The 22002-nt window shown below is 36.2% G+C and overlaps 1 long non-coding RNA gene across 2 annotated transcripts in view; it reads right to left on the reverse strand.

Annotated features, from left to right (window-relative positions):
- LOC126821205 (uncharacterized) overlaps positions 1-22002 on the reverse strand; it is a 25112-nt gene continuing 3110 nt past the window's right edge. For both annotated transcript variants that reach the window (XR_007680341.2, XR_007680340.2), the window contains exons 2-4: positions 4532-4876; positions 796-880; positions 1-439 (exon numbers count right to left, since the gene is read on the reverse strand). This is a non-coding gene — a long non-coding RNA (uncharacterized LOC126821205). The remainder of the gene's footprint in view (positions 440-795; positions 881-4531; positions 4877-22002) is intronic.

The raw sequence follows: 22002 nt of genomic DNA on the forward strand, positions 1-22002 counted from the left end.
CATATTATTTTCCGTATTTTATTGTAAAGTCTGAAAGCAGCATTGAAATATACATTTCAATCAAACTTGCACTGCCCCATTAAAAAACCCAAACAAATATGGAAAGTTTTTATCACATTCACAGCTGTCTGTAATTTATCTTCATTTCATCCACATGACGATGTATGATCTTTACTAGTAGAACATGATGATGTATGATCTTTACTAGTAGAACATGATGATGTATGATCTTTACTAGTAGAACATGCTGATTTATGATCTTTACTAGTAGAACATGCTGATGTATGATCTTTACTAGTAGAAGATGCAAGGGGAGATAACATTTGTGAAACCACTTTGTCTTTCCACTGATCATCAGAAACATTTTTTGCCCACTCCGGTACATGAGAGACAGGTAGCTGGAAACCTGCCATTGCTGCTTTAATTTCAGCTGCATGTTCTGAAATATATTTTAGAAATAAAGATAATTAAATTCTTATAATTGTGTAAGTAATTAATGAAGGTAAACATTTTCAGTTCAGAAAATTTATCTGGCACAAAAGTTGTGTTCAATGGGTGATTGTATACAATTCAGTATATCATCTTAAACCATACTGTAGAAATCAAAACATGAAAGAAATGAGTATTTAATTTCCACTTAAAATAACTTGGTCATTTGTCTTGACACAGTGGAGTAACTCTTGACCGTGGAGCGCTGAAAATCGATAGGGTTTATCCCTCATGACACCAATACTGAAGCATCTATGAGCCAGTTGTTGATGGAGTGACAAACTGAAAAGTCTATAAAATACCCACCATCATCCATTATTATTGAATCAGAAGCTTTCTTGGTCTGATTCCATAGAAGATCTTTTTTATCAGCTCTTGGCAAATCTGGCACCTGAAAAAAAGATTGACTGCCAGTCAACGAATCATGTGCCCAAACCAGCTAAGTTGTCTGAGCTGTCCACAAAGGTTTGCTACATATTTGTTTTTTTTTGCTGTAGGAAATTGAAGAATTCATAAGATAGTTTGCCAAATAACAAAACCTACACCAACAGCAGTTAAGTCATCCAAAAGTTGATATTTAAACTTTTATAGGTAATGGGAGCATTTATAAGGCACTAATATAACTGATCAAGATTAAAAACACATTAATTAATTAACAGAAATAAGCTTATTAGACTCATTGAACAAAGATGCTGTATCAATTTCAAATCAATCAGAAAAAAAAACCAAGATTTTAAAAAGTGATCATGGGCAATGACGTGGAAAGTATTTCTTGGCTTCTTCATCTCTTAAATAAATGTATATATATAAAGCCACAAATATTTTCAAAGTGGTTATTCAAATATTTTCAAAGTGGTTAAGGGCAATGATTCTAGAACTAATTATTGGAAATTGCTAAAAATCAAGAGGCTTCTTTGTCTTTTGAACATAAACACTATAATCCTTAAAGTTGCAATTTCATATTTTTAAGTTATATTTTTAAAATGTATTAAAATAAAGCCTTAAAATAGATGGTATCTATAAACAGACCTACCTTGTTAAAGAATAATCCTATTAATCCTTTAATTCACTATTGCCAGTTGAGAAATTGGCAAAAATATCATTTTCAACTTCAAATTCAAACATTTGAAGATAGCTATTCCATGGGCGGAATAGAAAAACAAGGGAGGTAATTGTGTTATTATTTCCGGGGTCAAAGGATTTTTAAATGGGAGAATAATACCTATGATGGTATAATAGTGAGTTGACAACCTATTGAGCAAAAGACATAGAAATAATTATGTTTTGACTTAGAAAATATGAAATTATTGCTTTAAGTGGCATTTAGCTATTGAGCATAATAAAACACAATTTGAGGTTTATTAATCATTTTAATTTGGACCATATAAGCACAGGAAGAGTAAGTGTTGTTTAGTCTTGGGAAGCTGCGGTGACTCAGTGACTAAGATGTTGGCTTGCTAATCTGGAGGTCCTGTGTCCATCAGGATTTTCTGGCATGGTTTCCCCCTTGTCAGTGGTGCAGGATGGAGGGCCTGGCAAGGGACAACATATAGTCATTCAGATGACACGAAAAACTGAGGTACTGTGTACACATTATCGTGCACGTAAAATAACCCTTAACAGTTTGAATTTGAAATAAGTATAGGCCGTAGCACAATGATCCAGGCAAAATTTCTCTCATATCACACTGCATTGCATATGCTTGTCTTCATTAGAAAAGTAGGACAATAAACCCAATTTCATTTATTGTCTAATATGGTTAGAAATCCCAATACCAAAAATTTTGAAAATTTGCATTTCCATACAATAACAAAGGTTTTCAAAGCTTTTTTACCATCTCCTAAAAGTTGACAATTCACAAATGTTTCTCTTAGTGAATCATAATACAGCTGGTATTCATATTTGGCCAGAAGGTATAAAGCATTGCTTGTTATTCTCATTAGCAAGGAAGTCCTCCTTTCGGGAACACAACACCATGTTGTCTGTGAAAGTAATGTCACCTCCAACAGTACTTTTTCTTCTGCGATGAGTTTCATCTTTGGGAGAGAGAGAGAAATAGGGTTTAACGTCCACTCGACACAAACTAGGCCACTTCGGGACTAACATATGATTTAACTTTATTTCAACCATTCACTTGCGCGTAGGGGTCTTTAGCAGTGGGAGGAAACCGGAGGACCCGTAGAAAACACACAAGGTTGGACAGACGAGCCTACTTCTTGTCACATACAACCAGATAATCGAAACCACGGCAGTTGACTCAATGACAAACCTTATGATACAGCTCACACACGCTAACCATTTGGTCAGCCACCTCACCCCCCCCACCCCTGCATCTTTGGTTGATGGATCATAACCATCAGATACAATAGTGGCTGACCCAAACTTCATTGACACATAGATGGCATACAGCTGTATAATTGCAATGTATGTTGCACCCTGTGGCAAAGTTAGACGTTGTAAAAAAAAGCTCCACCATCAAGGACAAATTGTTTATCTGCATCTTGTGCAGGTGGCTCATAATCTGGTTTCTGCAGATGTCTTCATCTACCTTCACATCAGACTTTGTAGCAAGGATTGCTTATGTATGATAACAAAACCATTAATGATTCTTAACTTATTTATTTTCCCGATACTGATGAGAAAGTGCTTATACTTCCGCTACACAAAAACTATTGAACCAGTTTCTTTACATAGGTTGAAACCTTCAATTACTATTAGTCGCTATGTGAGTAATTGTACAGTTCCAGGTTATCAGATATAAGGCACATGTAAAGCTCAGTCGACAAAGTGCTCGACTGGTGTTGGCAACACTTTTGGTGCATAGGTCAGTGGTTTGATTCCCTTGGACACAGCACAAACTCAATTTTTTCTCTCTCTCTCTCTTTCTCTCTCTATATATATTATTATTACCAGATATTGATCAGTATTAAATCTAGTATTTTTACTTACGAATGTAGAACTATCATATCATATCAATATTTGAGGGTATCTTAGGTAAACGGTATGTCATTCTATGTATATCATTGACCTCTATTGATAGCTGATGGCTTTCGCTAACAGGTGAATTGTGCCATGTAGTACCACTGCGGACTGTAGCGTTACGCAGAAAGTAACGTATGATAAATCCAAATATTTTTTCCTCCCTTTTGGTCTTATTGAATCCTTGTAAATTTTGTTTGAGAATACTTCATTCTGTAGCAGACAGTAGCGCTACTGTATATTATACGCTATCCATAATGTCATATCATGTCACGTCTTGTCACGTCAACATTCAAGTTACACCATGAATTACTGAGTATAGTAGCATCCAATACTCTTAACAAAACCAAAGTTATACTTCAAGGCCAACCTTTTTGATATCAGTTGTTAGTAGACGTCAGGGTCATCATATGCAAAGTTCAAGGGTCATTGATAGGTGAGGTCAGTAAGTTCTTCAAAAGTCGAAAAAATTTCAAAGTGAAACCGGAAGTAAACAAATTGAAATTCAATCATCGGCTCCCCGAGAATTGTTGCCATTTGGAATAAGTTCAAAAGAAAAATTTTTTTTTGCGAAAATCAAAATCAAAATGGTGACTGAATATCGATTTGAAGGTTTATTGTAAAATCCAATATGGCGGCCAAACGGTTGTAAATGTTAATGAGCAAGGTCTCTGAAAATGAAAGATAATATCTGGGGGTAACACCACCATATGTCATTTTTAGTCTATTTTTAAAATGGAGAGAACTATTCATGTTCGGGAAAAATCGGAAGGCTTCTGTAATTTCCAGAAGCCGTCACAAAAAATTTTTATTATGCCATTTTGAAGGCATCGATGTGTTCCTTATTCTGACTAAAATCAGCAAAAAAAAATAATAAAAAACCTTTAAAAAAAAATGCCTTCGTTGAGCATTTCTAATCTAAATATAAATTTCCGTCAAAATAATTTCATGAGCGGCTTCCAGTGTAGATACTTCAACAAGTAGTACTACTTCAATGATTAGTTATGATGACTCGTTACACAGGGAAATGTATCTATCTATATATTATTTGTGTATTTTTTACCTGAAGATATGAAGGTGCTGTTCCGTCTGGATACTGTGATAAATGTGGTTGTTGACTGTCAGCAGGTTCACTTGTTCTCCAGGTCTGTTCATTTTCTGTTTCTTCATCATTTGATAAACTATAGTCAAGCCCTACTGTAGCATCATTTGGATCTTGTGGTAGCAACTGATAACTTCCCAAGTCTTCCCCACCATCATCATCATCATCACTATCAGAGGTTCCATGGGGTAGTATGACCTCTGGAAATTCCATATTTTCAACTGTATCTATATCATCATGAGTAGGATCCTTAATATCATCTTCTGGTACAGGTGACATGGTTGATTAATTCACTGACTTCGAACCCTGCAAACAATTGTTCATCATATTACCACAAATACTGCTTGCTTGTATTGGTTCACTTGACACTAAACGATAAATATTTACCCTAACCAAGGGTATTAGGGTAATATTTGTCTTACATCAATGTTAAATCTACCCTAATTGATTTCGCCTATAAGACAATGGTTTAGCCAATATCGGCAGTGCGACTGATATGACAAAATTAAAAAAACAAGTCATAAGTTGCACGTGCATTACATTTTAGTAACCACGTGTTCACAAACTGGCATTCATTTTGTGCAATGTTGTGAAATGATTCTTATGACGAACTGATCCGAGCAAGTCAGTTTGTAGAAAATATGGTTGAAAAAGCCAACTATGAGACTGATGTCCCCCGCCGAAATCCCAAAATAAATAGATGACACATATTAATTAATAGCACATTTTTTTTTTTCAAAAGTATCAAGCAATCAAACTGATTATCAACTATACACTAAGTTTCATCACTCTCTATCAGATAGAATCAAGGTTATCTTGTTCCAAAGCATCGACCAATGAAATTGCTTAACTCTGTTTAGCTTTAGCTCGAAATGCTAATCGTTGAGCTCAGTCAAGACATTCACCTAATCAACATCTACATCAAGTTTAAACATTCTACCTCAATTAAAAGCAATGTTGTTATGTTCTAAAGTCTTGCCCAATCAAATTGCTTATCGATCCTAAGCCTAAGCAGAAAAGTATCATCATCAAACTTAGTCAAGGTAATGATAGAATGAATCTATACTCAGAGCTTCATCACTCTCGCTTAATTAAAACCAAAGTTATTGGCCCCAAAGCATCAACCAATCAGATTGCTTATCTCTGCTTACCGTAAGCAGACAATGTTTATCATCAAACTCCATCAAGGCATTCACCTAATGAACACCTACACCAAGTTTGAACATTCTACCTCAGCTAGAAGGAGAATTATTGTGTTTCAAAGTCTCAACCAATCAAATTGCTTATCACTCTGCTTATCCTAAGTGTCATCACTCTCACTTAATTAGAACTAAAGTTATCGTGTCCCAAAGCATCAACCAATAACAATCGACTATTTTACAGATAAAATAACGAAAACAGTGACTTATGCAAAATTGCCCATTTCTAGGTAACTGCTTATATTACAAACTAATTTTAACATACATTTTCTTTGTATGGATTATAGCTACAAGTTTATAAAAGTTACCTAGAAATATTTTAAAATATGAAAATCCTGAATGGGTTGTAAATAGGTCAATTTTACACCTTTTTTCACCTCTTAATCGAATTAGCTCGAAAATGAAATCAAAATTTAAAAGATAGGTTGCCAGGCAACGAAACATACGCCCATATCGGCTAAATCGTCCGATCGGTCGACAAGAGTTGTCACATATTTATTTGTTTATAGGTAATTGGGGGGCCTTTACAAGACAGTTCTATACAGATCAGATTATAATTTTTGCCGTTTGAGGGTTCACAAGGTTCTACAAATTGAAACAAGGGTCTCAACTCTGGAAGTAATCTACAGAAATTGTTGAAATTTGACAGGCTTTTTCGTTTCACAAATTTAAATGATGCATATAAATTTCATACATATGATAAATTTCATCAATCGAGCATTAACAAGGTTGAACAAAGTGAAACAAGGGCCGTAACTCTAGAAGTAGTAAATGGAAATTCCTGAAATTCAATAGGATTCTTCTCTTTACTAATTTAAATGACACATGTAAATTTCATACAGATCGGAAAATAACTTTTGATGTTAGAGCATTCACAAAGTTCAATAAAGTGAAACATGGGCCATAACTCTAGAAATAATAAGCGGAATTTGTTGAAATTCAATAGGCTTCTTCGTTTCCCTAATTTAAATATTGCATATAAATTTCACAAAAATCGGATGTTAACTTTTGGCATTAGAGCGTTCACAAGGTTCAACAAAGTGAAACAAGGGCCATAACTCTAGACATTATAAACGGAAATTATTGAAATTAAATAGGCTTCTTCGTTTCACTAATTTAAATAATGCATATCAATTTCAGAAAGATAGGATGATAACTTTTGGGGTTAGAGAGTTCACAGGGTTAAACAAAGTGAAACAAGGGCCATAACTCTAGAAGTAATAAATTGAAATTGCTGAAATTCAATAGGCTTCTTCGTTTCCCTAATCTAAATATTGCATATAAATTTCACAAAGATTGGATGTTAACTTTTGGCATTAGAGCGTTCACAAGGTTCAACAAAGTGAAACAGGGGCCATAACTCTAGACTTTATGAACGGAAATTATTAAAATTAAATAGGCTTCTTCATCTCACTAATGTAAACAACATATATCAATTTTAAAACAATTGGATGTTAACTTTTGGTGTTAGAGCGTTCACAAGAAATTGTGGGCGATGGACGGCCGCAAAGCCCTGTATAGGGAAAGTTACGACAACTCATTTACAGGCGCCATTTTGGGTCCAAACTATGATGCCATAAAAACTATGACGTCATGGCGTCATATAGTTTACTTAACAAAACATTTTATTTTTTCTTGGTATAACGCTTTGCGGGTCCTAAACAAATTCCAAAAGAAACCAATGCAGTTTGGTTCAATGGTAAATATGTCAGACAAAATCATACTTAAAATCGGCCAAGGCAAAATGACACGATTAACAGAATTAAATTTGGCGTGTTCTTCAGGAATTATCGGAGAGCGATATAGCGTACTGAGTGTCTTTCAGTGGTGGGAGGATAAATAATTTCTTTTTAAATTCCTCAAACCCAGAGTGGTTATGCAAGCGAAATGTGCCGAAAAATTGAACTTGACAAATATCAATTTAAACCAGCGGCTGCCAAGCAGAATACGCCCACATTTTCGAGAGATGGATAGAGAACAAGCTAAAAAGAAAGTGATTTTTCCTACAATCAGGGGGCATAATTCAGGAAGTTATGGTCCGATATGCGCGAATGTCGAAAGGAACTGATATCTTTGTGTTATAAACTTACATTTCAAGTTTCAACAAAATTGGATAACCAGCGGCTGCCAGGCAGGTTACGCCTACATTTTCGAGAGATGGATAGAGAACAAGCTAACAAGAAAGTGATTTTTCCTACAATCAAGGGCCATAATTCAGGAAACAAGCCAACAGTGAGGCTGATGTCCCCCGCCGAAATTGCAAAATAAATAGATGACACATATTAATTAATCGCACATTTATTTTTTTCACTAAGTTTCATCACTCTCTATCAGATAGAATCAAGATTATCTTGTCCCAAACCATCGACAAATGAAATCGATTAGCTCTGCTTAGCTTCAGCTCGAAATGTTAATTATTGAACTCAGTCAAGACATTCACCTAATGAACATCTACATACACATCAAGTTTAAACATTCACCTAATAGACACCTATGCCAAGTTTGAACATTCTACCTCAATTAGAAGGAGAGTTATTGTGTTCCAAAGTTTCTACCAATCAAATTGCTTATCACTCTGCTTACCCTCAGCAAAAAATGTTCATTATCGAACTTAGTTAAGGTATTCATATAATAAATCTATACACCAAGTTTCATCAATCTCACTTAATTAGAACTAAAGTTATCGTGTCCCAAAGCATCAACCAATCAAATTGCTTATCTCTGCTTACCCTAAGCGGAAAATGCTCATCTTCGAACTACATCAAGGCATTGACCTAATCAACACATACATCAAGTTTGAACATTCTAGCTCAATTAGGAAGAGAGTTATCGTGCCCCAAAGTATCAACCAATCAAATTGCTTATCTCTGCTTACCCTAAGTGGAAAATGCTCATCTTCGAACTCCATCAAGGCATTGACCTAATAAACACATACACTAAGTTTGAACATTCTAGCTCAATTAAAAGTTATCGTGTCCCAAAGCATCAACCAATCAAATTGCTTATCTCTGCTTACCCTAAGCGGAAAATGCTCATCTTCGAACTCCATCAAGGCATTGACCTAATCAACACATACACCAAGTTTGAACATTCTAGCCCAATTAGGAAGAGAGTTATCGTGTCCCAAAGCATCAACCAATCAAATTGCTTATCTCTGCTTACCCTAAGCGGAAAATGCTCATCTTCGAACTCCATCAAGGCATTGACCTAATAAACACATACACCAAGTTTGAACATTCTAGCTCAATTAGGAAGAGAGTTATTGTGTCCCAAAAAGTGTGACGGACGGACGGACGGACGGACGGACAGACGGACAGACAGACAGACAGACCCATTTTAATAGTCCCCTGCTTTCTTCGAAAGGCGGGGGACAATTACAATTCGATATGCGCAAATATCGAAAGGAACTGAACGAACGGCAGCCATTTTGTCTGTCAATACGTTTTTTTAAATCGGATAAAAATTATGACCTATATGGTCCACAAGCTAAAAACGTGATTTTTCGTACAATCAGGGGCCATAATTCAGGAAGTTACGGTCCGATATGCGCGAATATCGAAAGGAACCGAGATCTTTGGGTTATAAACTTACATTTCAAGTTTCACCAAAATCGGATAAAAATTGTGACGAACGGCGGCCATTTTGTCTGTCAATTTTGGGCCATAATTCAGGAAGTTACTGTCCGATATGCGCGAATATCGAAAGGAACTGAGATCTTTGGGTTATAAACTTACAATTCAAGTTTCAAGAAAATCGGATCAAAATTGTGACCTCTATAGGGTCCACAAGCTAAAAACGTGATTTTTCGTACAAACAGGGGCCATAATCCATGAAGTTTCGATCCGATACATGCCAATATCGAAAGCAGCCGAGATCTTTTGGGGATAAACCTATATTTCAAGTTTCGTCGAAATCGGATAAGAATTGTGACCTGTAGAGAGTCCACAAACAATTGTGGACGGATGGACGCCCAGACGTCCGGACGGACAGGGGCGATGGCATAATACGTCCACATGAAAATGTGGGCGTATAAAAATTGTGACCTCTAGAGGGTCCACAACCTTGATATACCATATTTTTACGCTATTTCAGAACTCAGCTGTCCTTGGGGTGTAACAGTGATATAATAATACGTTTTTTTAAATCGGATAAAAATTATGACCTCTATAGGGTCCACAAGCTAAAAACGCGATTTTTCGTACAATCACGGGCCATAATTCGAGAAGTTACGGTCCGATATGCGCGAATATCGAAAGGAACCGAGATCTTTGGGTTATAAACTTACATTTTAAGTTTCAACAAAATCGGATAAAAATTGTGACCTATATAGGGTCCACAACCTTGAAATACCAAATTTTTATGCTATTTGAGAACGAAGGGCAGCCATTTTGTCTGTAAATTTTGGGCAGATTTTCACGAAATTCAAACTCAGTCGTCCTTAGGGTGTAACGGTGATATAATAATACGTTTTTTTAAATCGGATAAAAATTATGACCTCTATAGGGTCCACAAGCTAACCAGCGGCTGCCAGGAAGGATACGCCCACATTTTCGAGAGATGGATAGAGAACACGTTAGCAAGAAAGTGATTTTTCCTACAATCAAGGGCCATAATTCAGGAAGTTACGGTCCGATATGCGCGAATATCGAAAGGAACCGAGATCTTTGGGTTATAAACTTACATTTCAAGTTTCACCAAAATCGGATAAAAGTTGTGACCTCTATAGGGTCCACAACCTTGATATACCATATTTTTACGCTATTTGAGAACGAACGGCAGCCATTTTGTCTGTCAATTTTGGGGCGATTTTCACAAAATTCGAACTCAGCTATCCTTAGGGTGTAAGGGTGATATAATAATACGTTTTTTTAAATCAGATAAAAATTATGACCTCTATAGGGTCCACAAGCTAAAAACGTGATTTTTTGTACAATCAGGGGCCATAATTCAGTAAGTTACGGTCCGATATGCGCGAATATTGAAAGGAACCGAGATTTTTTTGTTATAAACTTACATTTCAAGTTTCAACAAAATCGGATAAAAATTGTGACCTCTATAGGGTCCACAACCTTGATATACCATATTTTTACGCTATTTGAGAACAAGGGCAGCCATTTTGTCTGTCAATATTGGGCCGATTTTCACGAAATTCGAACTCAGTCGTCCTTAGGGTGTAACGGTGATATAATTATACGGTTTTTTAAATCGGATAAAAATTATGACCTCTATAGGGTCACTATTGAGAACAAAGGGCGGCCATTTTGTCTGTCAGTTTTGGGCCGATTTTCACGAAATTCGAACTCAGCCGTCCTTATGGTGTAATGGTGATATAATAATATGTTTTTTAAAATCGGATAAAAATTATGACCTAAAAACGGGATTTTTCGTACAATCAGGGGCCATAATTCAGGAAGTTACGGTCTGATATGCGCGAATATCAAAAGGAACCGAGATCTTTGGGTTATAAACTAACATTTCAAGTTTTAACAAAATCGGATAAAAATTGTGACCTCTATAGTAGACGGAGAGATATAATTTCTGTTTGTCAAGTACCGAGAACAAATTGCAAAAGAATTTCTTTCACTGAAATATGGTAAAGGGATGTCTAAAGGACTCCCAACTCAAAATTGTCCGCTGAAACCCTGTAGCGTTTTTCATAATTAGCATAAATCCAAGATGGCTGCCAATTGGAGTTTCTGTCCTCCATATCTTGGAAACGGCTCGTTTTAGAGCATATAAATGTATTATCATTAGATACAAAAGTGATACCAACAAATCGGAAAAAAAGGTTATCACGACGCCAGCAGGTCATGGTGTGACATCATGACGGAATTGTGACATAATGACGTCACACTGACGTTATTTTGACGTCAAAACACTTAGTCTGGCAGAACTATAGCTGAACTGGAAGTTGTACACAAAGATTTTTTAATGATTGATTTTAGTAGCCTACGGTGCCCTCTTTAAAAATCTGCCGGTTGAACCTGGGTCACCCTTGAGCGTTTTGAGAAATTCCAGATAGCGTCCAAGACGGCCGTCATTTCAAATAATCACCTATAACCCCCATACTATTTTATTCTAGGATGATAATTTTGATGTCTAACCGTATGGTTTTGGGGCCAAGGAATACACCGAAATCATTCATCTGTCATGTGTCTCATCAGATGGGGATACAAGAATGACACCCCATGCAGTACGCTTGCTTGTAGATGCACTACGGATGATTTAGAATGTACAGTATTTTGTGCTTGTACTGTCTTAGGTTGCAGCCAGAAATAAGACCAAAGGATTAAACTGAATATTGCCTAGTTTTGTGGGGGTTATTTTCGTGTTTTGTGGGTAGAATTTGTTTGTTTAAATGTTCACAATACAACTTGTGTCTCCCTTTCGGGGCCAGCCCATGTATCCCTGAAGCCCCAAATAGGCATGTATGTAATGTTATCACATCACTCATATGCTCCTTTATCCTGAAATATGTTGTTTGTCTCAGCCGCCGCCAACGAGTTAAAGGACCATATTGTCTGGCATTTTAGATTTTACTATCATCCAATCACCCCACTACATAATGAATGATTTCAGTGTATTCCTTGACCCGAGTAACATATGTTTAGACCCAAAAATTATCGTCCTAGAATAAATACTATGGGAGTTATGGGGGATTATTTGAAATGGCGGCCGTCTTGGACGCCATCTTGAATTTCGCAAAACGCTCAAGGGTGACCGGAGTTCACCCGACAGATTCTGAAAGAGGACGCCATAGGCTACTAAAATCAATCCTAAAAAAACATTGATAGACAATTTCCAGATTCACTCGAAATATTGAGTTTTGACGACCAGACTAACTGCTTTGATACCGAATAAGCGGGTTTGACACGAGTTCTGGTGTCTTTAAGAACTAAGAATAAGCGGGCTAAGAACTAGTTTGTTTTGTAACACTGACTGACTGGACTGGAATCCAATCTGGTGAGTGAAATTCTATCAGGCCCCGAGTTCACAAAGCATTCTCAGACTTATGTTGAGAATTTGCTCAACTTTCAACCACTGTTTATGAGAAATATCTTTGATGCAGAAACACAAAACTTTGCACCGTTTCTTATTGATGTATCTGATACATTAAAACAACAAAAGTTTTATAAAGGGCTATATATTAGTTAAAATAAGGTGAACAAGTTTGAGTAAATTCTCAACTTAAGTCTGAGAATGCTTTGCGAACTCGGGGCCTGAACTGTACATGCACATGAGCATTAGGAGTGACCGAAATGTCCAACTGGTGAAGCTGAGCAGCCTGATTGACTACATTCCATCCCTTGGTGGTGAGCTTGACAACATCCCCACCATTATTTAGGTTAATGTCGCAAATTATGCACGTGTCCACGGCGAAATATGGCTCTTTTCACAAAATTAGCAAACAAGCGGTTGCCATGCAAGATACGCCCACATTTTGCAAGAGATGGACAGAGAACAAGCTCCAAAAAAGAAGTGATTTTTTCGTACAATCAAGGGCCATAATTCAGGAAGTTATGATCCAATATGTGCGAATATCGAAAGGAACCAAGATCTTTGGGTTATAAATATGTATTTCAAGTTTCATCAAAATCGGATCAAAATTGTGACCTCTATAGGGTCCACAACGTTGATATACCATATTTTTACGCTATTTGAGAACGAACGGCGGCCATTTTGTCTGTCAATTTTGGGCCAATTTTCACGAAATTCGAACTCCGTCGTCCTTAGGGTGTAACGGTGACATAATAATACGTTTTTTTAAATCTGATAAAAATTATGACTTATATAGGGTCCACAAGCTAAAAACGTGATTTTTCGTACAATCAGGGACCATAATTCAGGAAGTTAAGGTCCGATATGCGCGAATATCGAAAGGAACCGAGATCTTTGGGTTATAAACTTACATTTCAAGTTTCAACAAAATCAGATAAAAATTGTGACCTCTATAGGGTCCACAACCTTGATTTACCATATTTTTACGCTATTTGAGAACGAACGGCGGCCATTTTGTCTGTCAATTTTCACAAAATTCGAACTCGGCCATCCTTAGGGTGTAACGGTGATATAATAAAACGGTTTTTTAAATCGGATAAAAATTATGACCTCTATAGGGTCCACAAGCTAAAAACGTGATTTTTTGTACAATCAGGGGCCATAATTCAGGAAGTTACGGTCCGATATGCGCGAATATCGAAAGGAACCGAGATCTTTGGGTTATCAACTTATATTTGAAGTTTCAACAAAATTGGATAAAAATTGTGACCTCTATAGTGTCCACAAGCTAAAAACGTGATTTTTCGTACAAACAGGGGCCATAATCCATGAAGTTTCGATCCGATACATGCCAATATCGAAAGCAGCCAAGATCTTTTGGAGATAAACCCATATTTCAAGTATAATTGAAATCGGATAAAAACTGTGACCTGTAGATTGTTCACAAACAATTGTGGACGGACGGACAGGGGCGTATAAAAATGACAATTGAGACAACAGAGCATATGAACTTTGTTTTATACAAATCGAACAATAAATAATTAATCTAGGCCTGAAAAACTGAATTAACCAATGGCGGCCAAGGAAAATTACTGAGAAAAAAAAATTCACATTTTTGCTCAAGTTAGATGACTCTTTAATTCTGTGTAAAACATGACTAAAAAATATTCATAAATAAAAAAGTTTTGTAAAAATTTATATTTTCTAAATTTGGCGCCTAATATCTGCCATGATTTGCCGAAAATCTAAAATAGCGTAGCTATGAGCCCTGTCTCCAGCTATGCCAAAATGTATCAAAAGTTAAAATCCAACAATTATTGTTAAAATTACTGCAATATTTTTAAAAACGATAGCTTCGGTGATTTCAGACATTTCGCATTGTCGCAGAACGTTCAAAATAGCTTTATCCTCTAAGTCACACCCACTTTCCCAGTAAAACTGAAGAAATCAAAACGATGTGACAAGCAGTTACCGAGATCTAATCAAAATGGAATTTGAATAATAATAATAATAATAACTAGATCTGCTAAGCAGATATTAAAGCTTTCATATTCACAATCACTTCCTGTCACATGTCATGAGCCATATAAAGAATGTGAACAGGATAAAAAAAAATCATTAAAATGGGTCAGAAACTCGCGAAGTTAATGCGATTTTTCACTCGTAAACAACTTTGTCAGCAACAAAAACCTCAAAGGCAAAACTTGAAATTGTGACATTTTCAAATACTATAAATTCGACCCTGATCCCGGCTATCCAGAAATGTATTCATTTTGGAAATAGGAGACATATTCTTCAAACTACGGCCTATTGTTTTCATTTTCATGTCCGTTATTGTCGATTTTTCACTTTTTCTAATATTCAGTTCAAAATTGTGACCATCAGTTGACCGATATCAAAATTCTGATTAGATAGATTTTTAGGCATTCCTTCAAGGATTCAGAAAATAAAACTCCCATGTCTGTAAGTAAAATACTGCAAAAGCCTTATGGATTTTTCACCTTTCAAGATGGTTGCACTTCAGGTTCAATCGGCAGACTTCATATTTTGTGTACACATCAGTCCTTTCTTAGCTAGTACAGAAAAAAAAAATCAAGGCACTCTGACCTGTATTTCGTCCATTTTTTTTAAAACTTTGATCCATAATTTCATCAAGGGGAGATAATTTAGAAAAATTCTAATGACATCTTTTAAGTCGCATCTGTAAGATCTACTTACATACTAAATTTCATGAAAATTGCGCAACTATTAAAGAAGTTGTCAAGTTGGTCTCAACTTCCGGTTCGAAATCACAGCGACGAATTTTCGAAATTCGAAAATCCGAAATTGCAGATTTGAAGTAAATGTTTCAAGGTACTCAAAGAAAAAAAGAATTAGTAAAATAGGTCAAACAGTCTTAAAGTTACAGCAATGTAGGTCAAATGCATTTGTGCGTAAAATTCGGTGATTTCGGATTCGAAAAACGTTTTGAAAATATATTTAATCAACAGCCACCACCCATTTTGGGGTGGATGGGTAAAATTTTCAGAAAGATCCTATGGTTAGATTCTGAGAAATCCGATTTGTGGACAAAACACAAAAAAAAATAAAAAAATAATAACTAGGTCTGCTACTGTCCCATGCAGATATGAAAGCTTTCATATTCATCGTCACGTGACATGGATTATATCAAGTATCTTAAAAGAAAAAAGAACAACAAAAAATAATTATCAAAATCGGTGAAAAAGTTACAAGTCTAAATATAGTGAGAAACATTGCACCCGGGCAAACAAATAATCTGAAAACTAAAGAGAAATAACCGAGACTTGGATTGCTGTAATCGGAATGACTTTCCGTTCCAGAAGTTTCAGAAAAATGGATCAAAACGTTTAAAAACGGGACAGATGAGAACATGAAATGAAAATGCGGGTAAGAACTAAAAAGTGGCAGGAAAATATCAAAAAAAATAAATGGAATAACTTTGGACGGAACTAATATTTTTTGAATCAGATTGACCTTAGCTGTTCGAATATTTAGGTTAAATTTGTAAATTTTGAAAATTAAAGGCATAAATTGTCCTGCAAACAACTTTGTCGGTACGTAAAAGGTCATAGGCGAAATACAATATTTTGAAAATTTTCAAACACCAAAAAATCGATCTTGATCTCGAGCTATCCTGAAATGCATTAATTTCAGAAATAAGAGCGCATTGAACATATTACAGCCTATTGTGTTTATTTTCACGTCTGTTCATGTGGATTTTTCACTGTTCTTCATATTCAATTCCAAATGGAGACCATCAGTTGACCGAAAATCTTTTATTTTTGCTAAAACTAATTTTTTTTATAATCGGATCAAAATGGGAGTAAGGCACAAAGTCCGGGATGGTAATGGGAGTATTGTGTCCAAATTTCATGGTTTTCGGACAATCGGTGTCGGTGTTGTGGCGAAATTCCCCTTTTTTCGCACTTACTGAAGCCGTAAATGGCGGAAAAAGCCGAACAACAGGAACTGCGTGAAGAACAAACAACCTGAACGAAACGTGAAAAGTTCCTAGCCGGAATTTTTTAGTCATGGTACCTTTGGTTCCAGCGTGGCGCATGCGCGAAGTCCCAAAAAAATTAAGGTCGATTTTGGGATTTTGGGTATATTTCGGAGTGGTTTCGTAAGTGACGGTAGATCGGGGACCCGGATGGATCTAATATTACAATATTATAATAATGTTGAAGAATGAGAAAATTTCGCAACCGGGATTGATTTGCTCTGCCCAGGCAACGTTCCCTTTGTCCGATTGCCTTCAAATTTGCACGGAATGTACCTTGGGATTCTAGCTATTACATATTAAAAATAGAAGAGTGTGGAATTCAGAGAACGTTGAAAATAAATTCGAAACCCACCCCCACCCATCAATGGTTTTTTTGCTTAAAAAATTGCCGTATTTTATTGTTCTTGATATCTGAGCACTTTCTCCTTTTAATATGTGATAAATATCATCGCGGCGCAGCCAACCGCTAAAAATTCCAGAGATTTCGACCACCGGAAGGATGCCTCAGCAGTCAAAATAGACGATTTCGGTTTCTAGTGTCGATACATCGTTGCGGTCATTTTAAAAAATTGTCTTTTAACTTTTAAGGATAATGTGTATAGTACTAATACCTATCACATACGGAAGAGACGATAAAATCTCTTTGCATTTGCAATTTCAAAATAAATTAAAACCAATATTAAATTCCGAAAATCGTTTTTTTGCTAAAACTCTTTTTATTTTAATGAGATCAAACTGGGGGTGAAGCACAGAGTCCGGGGTGGTAATGGGCGTAGTGTGTCCAAATTTCATGGTTTTCGGACAATCGGTGTCGCGGCGAAATTCCCCCTTTTTCCCCTTCCGGAAGCCGTAAATTGACTTAGAAAAAAAAACGACCTGGAGCCGTGCCAAGAACAAACGACTTGAAGGAATGCAGGTATCGCCTTGAAATTTTCAGGGCACCTAGGTACCAACGTGAAAAGTTCCTCGCCGGAATTTGGTAGACATGGTACCTTTGGTTACAGCGTTGCGCATGCGCGAAGTCAAAAGCATCTAACTATGTTTGTTATTAAGGGATTTTTTTACAAAATGTACCTATCTCTTCGAAACTTCGGCTAACCCCCCATTTCCGACCTCGGCACATACAAAAATTATCTCCAGTTTAAAATCGAATACCTAGTTCCATCTCTATTTTCTTGTTTTACTTTATGTACCCCCGGGAAAATGGCCACCGCTCGCCCCCCCCATGGGTCGGGCCCTAAAATTTCTTGTTTGGAATTGTGCTTGGGACCATAAGCCAGATACCCGGTGAGTTTCAAGTTGGTGTGCACGATAGTAGGGTTGTGACGCGCATGTCTACTTTCGAAAACAACCTTGTCGGCACGGAAAACATCAAAGGCGAAATTCGAATTTTTGAAATATTCAAATACCAAACATTCGACCCGTATCCCGGCTATCCTGAAATGTATTAATTTCAGAAATAGGAGATGTATTGAACATACTATGCCCTATTGTGTTTGTTTAGAAGACCGTAAATGTCGATTTTTCGCTATTTTTCATATTCACTTCAAAATGGCAGCCATCAGTTGACCTAAATCAAAATTCTGCTCTGAACGTTTTTTAGGGATTCCTTCAGGGATTCAGAAAATATAACTCCCATGTCTGTAAGTGCAATATCGCAAAAGTTATTAAGACTTTTCACGTTTCAAGATGGTGGCATTTCCGGTTCGATCGACAAACTCCATATTTTGTATATGAATCAGTAATTACTTGTCTAGTATCGAAAAAAAAAATTAGGTCATTCTGACCTATATTTCGATGATTTTTTTGAAAATTTTGATCCTTAATTTCATTAAGGGGAGATAATTTAGCAAATTTCTAATCATATTTTTGAAGTCGCATCGGTAAGGTCTACTTACATGCTAAATTTCATGAAAATCGTACAACTATTAAAGAACTGGTCAAATTGGTCATAAATACAGGTTCGAAATCACTGCGACGAATTTTCGAAATTCGAAAATCTGAATCTACAGATTTGAAGTAATTGTCTCAAGGTACTCAAAGAAAAAAGATTTAGTAAAATAGGTCAAATAGTCACAAAATTACAGCATTGTAGATCAAATGCATTCGATCGTAAAATTCTGTGATTTCGGATGCGTAAAACGTTTTGAAAATATATTTAATCAACAGCCACCACCCATTTTTGGGGGGATAGGTAAAAGTTTCAGAAAGATCCTATGGTTAGATTCTGAGAAATCCAATTTGTGGATAAAACACACAAAAAAAAAATAATAATAACAATAATAATCTTAACAAAAACAATAAGCTTTCATATGTAATATGAAAGCTTAATAATAACTTTAACAACCAGCGGCTGCCAGGCAGGATGCGCCCACATTTTCGAGAGATGGATAGAGAACAAGCTAACAAGAAAGTGATTTTTCCTACTATCAAGGGCCATAATTCAGGAAGTTACGGTCCAATATCTTTGGGTTATACACTTACATTTCAAGTTTCAACAAAATCGGATAAAAATTGTGACCTTTATAGGGTCAACAACCTTGATATACCATATTTTTATGCTATTTGAGAAAGAACGGCGACCATTTTGTCTGTCATTTTTGGGTTGATTTTCATGAAATTCGATCTCTATAGGGTCCCCAAGCTAAATTTTTCGTACAATCAGGGGCCATAATTCAGGAAGTTATGGTCCGATATGCGCGAATATCAAAAGGAACCCAGATCTTTGGGTTATAAACTTACATTTCAAGTTTCAACAAAATCGGATAAAAATTGTGACCTCTAAAGGGTCCACAACCTTGATATACCATATTCTTACGCTATTTGAGAATGAACGGCGGACATTTTGTCTGTCAATTTTGGGCCGATTTTCACAAAATTCGAACTCAGTCGTTCTTAGGGTGTAACGGTGATATAATTATACGGGTTTTTAAATCGGATAAAAATTATGACTTCTATAGGGTCCACAAGCTAAAAACATGATTTTTCGTACAATTAGGGGCCATAATTCAGGAAGTTATGGTCCGATATGCGCGAATATCGAAAGGAACCCAGATCTTTGGGTTATAAACTTAAATTTCAAGTTTCAACAAAATCGGATAAAAATTCTGCTCACTAATAATTCCTTCCAAGACCAAAAGTTGTTATATGGGACTGTAAGAGGATACCTGACAATTCAATAAAGTAATTGCGTGTCATTAGATAAGAGAACACAAGAAAAATAGAAATAGTCCGTACATTGCCTTGTTTATATTCATTCTATACCTTATAAAAACATGGTAATGCACAGACTTTTTCTGTTTTTCTTTCGTGTTCTCTTATCTAGTGGCAGTCAATTCTTTTTATGAATTGTCAGATATCCTCTCACAGTCTCACACAACAACTTTTGGTCTTGGAAGGAATTATTAGTGAGCAGAAATTCGGCCGTGTATCTGTTATCACTCGTCACATCAGTCAGTTATATAGAGGTATGACTCGTGTTTTCCTTTGGCGTTCGTCACTTCCGATTCAGGAAACCTGTATTACTCAGCTATCGTAGCAATGATCTCTGTGTTAAAATTATATTTGGAACGTGTTTAATTAGTTCTATCACATATGTGATAATGACTGACACCAATACTGTCCTTTAATAATAAGAATAATAATCTTAACAAAAACAATAGTGTTTCACGCAAGCGACGCAGTGTGAAACCCTAATAATCCGAACAAAAACAATAGTGTTTCACACAAGCTACGCAGTGTGAAACCCTAATAGTAATAATAAGAATAATAATCCGAACAAAAACAATAGTGTTTCACACAAGCTATGCAGTGTGAAAACTATCTTCAATAGAAGGCTTGATCTCGCTTTAACTACGTACATCTTATCAAGGCCTTCACGTAATACCCTGCATATTGCGGCACTAATTTCGATTGGGTACAAGCCCAACTTGTGAGCAAATCAGATTCCTCGATCGAAATACCAAGTCTCGCGCTTTCAAGCTAAAATGTCTACCTGTGATAATCGAGTTGCAAAGTTCAAGGTTCATTCAATGTCAAGGTTTCCGTGGAGGTCGCGATGTCCCAACCTCTGATTGGACGCTACTGCTCACCGTGTCTGTAGATAACATAGCTATAAGTTCGGGAATTGTGAAGTAAACAAGGAACGGCCAGATGTTGTAAAACTCGCAGTCGTTGCTTCAGGAACATGTGTGAAACCCTAATAATAAGAATAATAATCCGAACAAAAACAATAGTGTTTCCGTTTTTACACTACTGTCTGTTCCAGGTGACACTACGACACGAAAATTGCTTGCCATTTCTTCAATTTTTAATTAAAACAACTAAAACTTATTGACATACCCATTACTTTCTTACACGAGGGAACCAATTTCAGATCAAGCTATATAACCTCTCTTTCTTGAAAAATCGTGGTTTGTTTACATCACGCTACTGATTATCAACCATGTTTGACTTAGTTACCTGGAATAGTCGATTTGGGCGGGGGCGCTAGTTTGACTTTGAGTCGTTTCGGCCTACTTGGATATTAATGAAGTTGTTTCGACCCAGTAGAATCTTGCATTTTTATGGGATTTAAGACCACAGTTGTTTGTCCAACTGACTTGAATATTTAATTGGCCCCGAGGGCTGCAGCGTTTTGATATTGATATAAACTACATACAAATTGTATCCTAAACTGATACGTGATGGAAATTTGAAAGGAGGCTATAGGTGTACACAATAATAATTCAGTCAATAATAATAACCGCGGGTTGTATAGTTATTCCTTTGCTTAAAACTTGAGAACCCTCGGAAATTTTAAAGTTGAATTTTGGCTGGGGTGATGGTCAAACTAATTGTATACATAACCTAATTTCTCATGAAGTCTGCAACAAAAGCAAAAACAATTTTTATATAATAATTATGTCTGACACATTAACGCCCAGTTGATGCTGGCGTGCCATTAAACATCAATTACATCATTTCATTTCTTCAATCAAGGTTATGCATTGCAGGACACAGCATATTTGGCTGTGGATGGTCTCGCTTATTATATAATTTTGTCCTTTTCCGGTTTTGTAGATGGGCCCTCCTTTAAAACAGATTTTACGGATGTAATTAATGCATAGGCAATCTCATTTTTTGAACTTGTATACATGTATTGTATATAATTCTGTTTCTCGAAATAAAGTCTGCATAATACTTTAGTACATGTATATCCCTTGACATCT

Source organism: Patella vulgata, chromosome 5, assembly GCF_932274485.2.
Source record: "Patella vulgata chromosome 5, xgPatVulg1.2, whole genome shotgun sequence".
Classification (NCBI taxonomy): Eukaryota; Metazoa; Mollusca; class Gastropoda; family Patellidae; genus Patella; species Patella vulgata.